The sequence below is a fragment of the Rhipicephalus microplus genome, chromosome 7 (genome assembly GCF_043290135.1).
Source record: "Rhipicephalus microplus isolate Deutch F79 chromosome 7, USDA_Rmic, whole genome shotgun sequence".
Taxonomy (NCBI): Eukaryota; Metazoa; Arthropoda; class Arachnida; order Ixodida; family Ixodidae; genus Rhipicephalus; species Rhipicephalus microplus.
In genome coordinates, this window is record NC_134706.1 from 66830355 (window position 1) to 66836359 (window position 6005).

The following is a 6005-nucleotide window of genomic DNA, read 5'->3' on the forward strand; positions in this document are numbered from 1 at the left end:
GCAACTGTGGTACCCTCTGCAATGTGTCGACGCTCGTTGCTGAAGTTTGTCAACAGGACCTCTGCTTGCCCAGACACTACACTGACGAGACTTCTGGCAATAGCGATTCCTCGAGAGAGTAAAAGCGTCGATATTTGTTCCGCGACACCTTCTCCACTATGCTGCGTGTTACATGTGACAGAGACGAGGCGGCATGACAACGGTGGCATGGTTACGTCGTCAATCACGCGCATGGGCTTGCGCTGCAGCGCGGTGCTATGGTCCGCTGAGAAAGTCAGTACACCGTCCGGTATATTTATAATGGCACCGTACTCCCGCAGGAAATACCCAAGATGGCCTGTTTACAACACTCAGAAAGAATAATGAAGGTTGCCACGAATGATGAATCGCCGATCTTGATTCGTGCGGTGCACTTTCCGGTAGGTGTCAGCAGCTGGCCTCCGGCTCCTCGAATTTGCGGCCCCGTCCATTCCATTTTTACCTTCTTGAGTTGGTCGGCCAGATTCGCACTCATTATTGAAAAGTCCGCACCAGTGTCGACCAGTGCAGTCACGTCGTGACCGTCAATTGAAAGTGTAATGTCGGCGGTGACAATCTCGTCTTTCGTCGGTTCATTCGAAATGTGTGGCACTTCATGCGGCGGCAATGGGGGATTTTCAAATCTTCGGCAATTCGCAACCTTCCCCCCCTAAGGTCGCTGCTTTTAGTTTCCCCGGCGTGGACTGGGAGACCTTCCTCTCGCCATGTCCGTGGTGCTACCTCTATTAGATCGGGGAAAATGACCTGGGGAGGGCGAGCGTGACCGGAACCCAGGAGAAACGTCTCGCGGGATCGTCGCGCTCGTTTCAACGTTGCGTCTTCCGTCGAAATAGCGCCGAGGGGTAGTGAACGGAAATCCTTGATACCCGGCAACGCGATGAGGACAATACCGCACGATGTGGCCTGCTTCCCCACAATGGAAGCACAGGGGCCTGTAGTCAGGGGTACGCCATATGTCGGTTTTGCGGAGTGGGGGTCGCATCGGCGTCGACGTTTCCCTGTAGTACCAAGGCACTGTCGGCGGCTGTTGCTGGTGGTACTGTTGAGGTGGCGGCACGTTAGATCTAGGCTGTCGACGGAGAATGTCTGCATATGTTGGCCTAACTATTTCAGTGTTTGGCTCGGGAAGTGAAAGCGCTTGCCTTATTTCTTGGCGAACAACTTCTGTGACCGACGCAATCGCGCAGTCATTGGGTGTGGCGGCGAGCTTCTTCATCTCTTCTTGCACAATTTCGCGTATCAGGTCACGCAAAGAACGCTCGTCAGGAGTCACCGTGGTCACGGCGGTTGCGCTGATTTGTCCGCTGTTGTTTGGACGGTCGTACTGGCGGTACCGTAGCTGTAGTGCGCGTTCTATGGCGGTCGCCTCCTTCGAAAATTCGTCGACGTTTGAAGGTGGGTTCCGTACGAGACCAGCAAACAGCTGCTCTTTAACACCACGCATGAGGTGGCTGATCTTTCTGTTTTCGGACATGTCGGGATCGGCTCGATGAAAGAGACGAGCCATGTCCTCAACAAACATAGCAACAGACTCGTTGGGCTTTTGAATCCGTGATTCAAGGAGTCGTTGTGCATGCTCCCGCTTTTCGGTGTTTGCGAAGGTGTCCAGGAACTTTCGCCGGAACTCGTCCCACGTTGACCACACGCGATTCGTGAACCACGTGCGAGCCCCGTCTTGAAGAGGGAAATACACGTACCCCAACTTCTGTGCGGCGTTCCACCCGTTAACGTTGGCTGTGCGCTCGAACTCCTCAAGCCAGTCATCTGCGTCCTCATATGAATTGCCATGGAAGTCCACAGGAGTTTTAGGGGTGAAAACAGTCACCTGTGTCGTGCTTGGGCTCGTCATGGTGGGGCAACTGCTTCCCGGCGCGGTCATGTTTTCCGTCCAAGGACCGAACTCTGGGCTCAGGCCTAACAGGCGGCGGCTGGCGCGGTGAACGGGTGTTTCGACGAGCGGAAGTCTTTGTGGACTTGATCCCGGGCTGTTGGTAGGTGTCCTGGACATGTACCCAGCACCTCCACCAGTGTCACGACGCAGACACAGCAGGAGTTCGATATAGAAGAGCTCACTTTAATTAAAAATGAAAGGCGCTCGTAAAGAGGACCGGGCAAGAGCTTCGTCTTCTTCTCTGGCTGTGCGAGCTCTCCTCTGCAGGTTGAATGCGGCAATATATATATATATATATATATATATATATATATATATATATTGTAGTGAATAAGAAAGACGTTGATACCATGAGGTCAGCTATCATCAGCACAAGAAAAAGGCACGAGATCGGCGATCAAGCACCCTCATCTGGGTTCGCCTGCCTTCCTTTAGAGCTACCACCCGCTTGCTGAGTCCTTCAATAAACCCCCTTTACATTTGGTGGATCGTGCGGGGTAACTGCATCACCTACACCCTGGAACTCCGATCCCGTACCCTGCCGTCGACCATGCAAGTTGACGCTGCCCAACAGACAGCACCTCTCGCGGCTCCTACTTGCCCCGGCCCGGTTCATCAGCGAGACCCCCTGATCTTTTCGGGCGCCGAAGACCAGGACGTCGAGGACTGGCTGTCGTCCTACGAAAAAGTCAGTGGACCAAACAGGTGGGATGACGCTGCTAAGTTGAGCACCGTCAACTTTTACTTGGCTAATGTGGCGAAACTGTGGTACACAAACCACGAATCAGAGTTTGAGAACTGGGCCCCTTTCAAGCAGGCAATATCCTCGGTTTTCGGTCGCCCTGCCGTGCTGAAGTTGCGCGCCGAACAACGCCTGCGCTCACGGGCACAAGAACCTGGCGAAACGTTTACCGCCTACATCGAAGATACACTCTATCTCTGCATGCGCGTCGATGCCGCAATGAGCGAAAGTGCCAAGATCCAGCACATTATGAAAGGTGTTGATGACGACGTCTTTCAAATGCTCCTGGCGAAGTCTCCTGGCACGATGTCTGAAGTGGTAACTTTGTGCCAGAACTACGACGAATTGCGACGGCAACGAGCTCTCACCCGTCGTCCATTTCAGCCTAACCAACCACTCGCTGCACTGGACGTCATACCTGACCACTCCCGCCTTCTAGCACAAATGAAAGACTTTGTGCGTGAGGAGGTCGCACGTCAGCTTTCCCTCCTGCCGTTTTGTCAGCGCCAAGAGCTCCCGCAGCAGCAGCAAGAGCAACCACCGACACCGTTAGCTCCCATGCTCCGACATGCACTTCAGGACCAGATTGCCGAGGCTATGCCAGTGCCCTTTCAGCAGCAAGTTGTCGCCGCGCCTCTTACTTATGCTGACGCAGTAAAGAGGCACCAGCCACACCAGCCCTCGCCGTTCAATGGACTTCCGCATGTCACTGCTCCTACTCAGTCTTCCGTCGCATGGGCTCCTCCCCTCGCTACCACAACCTCGACTCAGCCGTATGCCACGTGGGCGGCGCCCCTTACTGCAAATGCCTGGCGAACGCGCGATAACCGGCCGATCTGTTTGGCGTGCGGTGGACCTGGCCATATCTCCCGATACTGCCGTCGTCGCGTGCCCGCCTACACAGACGTCCGACCACGAAGCAACTACATGGACCGACCACCTTTTGGTTATGAAAGTTCGGATCGTCAGTCAAACACGTCTTCCCGTGACTATCCAGCAACTTCGTCTCGTCGCTCACCTTCACCCAATCGACGCTCCTTGTCACCCATGCGTCCACGACCATTCCCTCAAAATGAGGGAAACTAGCCGTCGCAGTTCAAGGGGCAAGAACTGCGCTATCGAAATCTTCAAGTCCTCGCACCTTGCCGTCAAATATCGTCGAAGTTTTTGTAGACGGCGCCCGTGCATACGCTCTTGTGGATACCGGCGCCGCTTTGTCTGTTATAGACGCCAAACTTTGCCGCAAGCTCCGAAAGGGGACCACGCCGCTTGATATGTTCTTACGTGCAGCAAATGGAGAACCTGTTCGACCTATAGCCGCCTGCACTGCCCGACTCAAAATTGCGGAGGACCACTACATTGTTGAGTTTATCGTCCTTTCCTCGTGCTCTCATGACATCATACTTGGCTGGGATTTCCTATCCCGTAGTCGTGCCGTTATAGATTGTGCCCGTTCCAAACTTGAACTGCTTCCGTTCTTCGATCAGCCATACGACCACACTAATCAAGCCACGCACAAGCTAGTTGTCAAAGAAGACATGACATTCCACCGACAACAGCTGTTTTGCTCTCTGTGGTCTCCGACGGCATGCGTGATGAAGTAGCATTTTTCGAGCCATCAAGCCTCTTTCTAAGTCGGAAACCACTTCTGCTCCCTTATTCAGCCCTATCAATTTCTAATGGAGCCAGTGCTCTCTGCTTACCAATCCCTTTCCGCATACCATCAAACTGTTTAAAGGCGAGTCTCTTGGATGCGTACAGCCCATTGATAACGGACAAATTTTTACCGTGCCGCAAGAATCATCCCAAAGTGACCTCGCCACTGTCAATGCTCTTAACCACTCTCATCTACAGGCTTCAAAAGTGTTCGATTCAGCGATCGCAGACGGACTGTCACCATCTGAACGATCTGAACTCCTCCAACTGCTGTACCAGTACCGCGAATCTTTCGATGTTGTTCAACCTTCACTTGGCCGCACTTCTACCACTCTACATTACATCGATACCGGCTCCCATGCGCCACTACGACAGCGACCATATCGTGTTTCTGCTGCAGAACGCCAAGTTATTACCAAACAGGTGAACGATATGCTGCAACGTGGCGTCATTCAACCTTCACAAAGTCCATGGGCCTCACCTGTAGTGCTCGTTAAAAAAAGGATGGTTCCGTTCGCTTCTGCGTGGATTACCGGCGCCTAAATAAAATCACTCGAAGAGACGTGTATCCTTTACCCAGGATTGACGATGCCCTTGATACTTTACAAGGTGCCGAGTTTTTTTGCATCACTAGATTTGCGCTCAGGGTACTGGCAGGTCCCCCTTGCAGATGCCGATCGACCAAAAACAGCCTTCGTGACACCGGACGGTCTGTATGAGTTTAATGTCATGCCCTTCGGCCTCTGCAATGCACCTGCCACCTTCGAGCGCATGATGGACTCGGTTCTTCGGGGTTTGAAATGGCAAATCTGTCTCTGCTATCTCGACAATATAGTCGTCTTTGCGCCAGACTTTGGAACACATCTCGAGCGCCTCAAACACGTCCTCACGTGCCTGAAGAATGCTCAGCTCCAACTCAACCTCAAGAAGTGTCACTTCGCTGCTCGGCAACTTACGATTCTCGGGCACGTCGTATCAAAGGACGGTATACTTCCAGACCTGGCTAAGTTACGTGCTGTCGCCGACTTCCCCAAACCAACGACTATGAAGCAGTTACGGAGCTTCGTGGGGTTATGCTCCTACTTTCGCCGGTTCATGCGCAACTTCGCCTCTATCATTGCGCCTTTGACCAAACTTATAGGCAGCACCACTGATATCTCGTCATGGTCTTCTGAGTGTGACCAAGCCTTCTGTACCCTTCGTCGTCTCCTCACTTCGCCACCAATACTGCGTCACTACGATCCTACGGCAGCAACTGAGGTCCACACCGACGCCAGTGGTGTCGGCCTCGGTGCGGTTCTCGCGCAACGCAAGCCTGGATTCGCCGAGTATGTCGTCGCCTACGCCAGCAAAACTCTTACCAAGGCTGAATCAAACTACAGAGTCACTGAGAAGGAATGCTTGGCGATCGTTTGGGCGCTTGTCAAGTTCCGCCCATGCCTTTATGGCCGTGCTTTTGATGTAGTAACGGACCACCACGCATTATGCTGGTTATCTTCGCTTAAGGACCCATCGGGTCGTCTTGCCCGTTGGGCTCTTCGGCTTCAAGAATATGACATTCGCGTGGTATATCGTTCCGGCCACAAGCATGCCGATGCTGACGCACTGTCACGATCTCCCCTATCCCCGGACATCGCATCTGTTTCTTCGGACAACACGTTGTCAGCGCTTGACGAG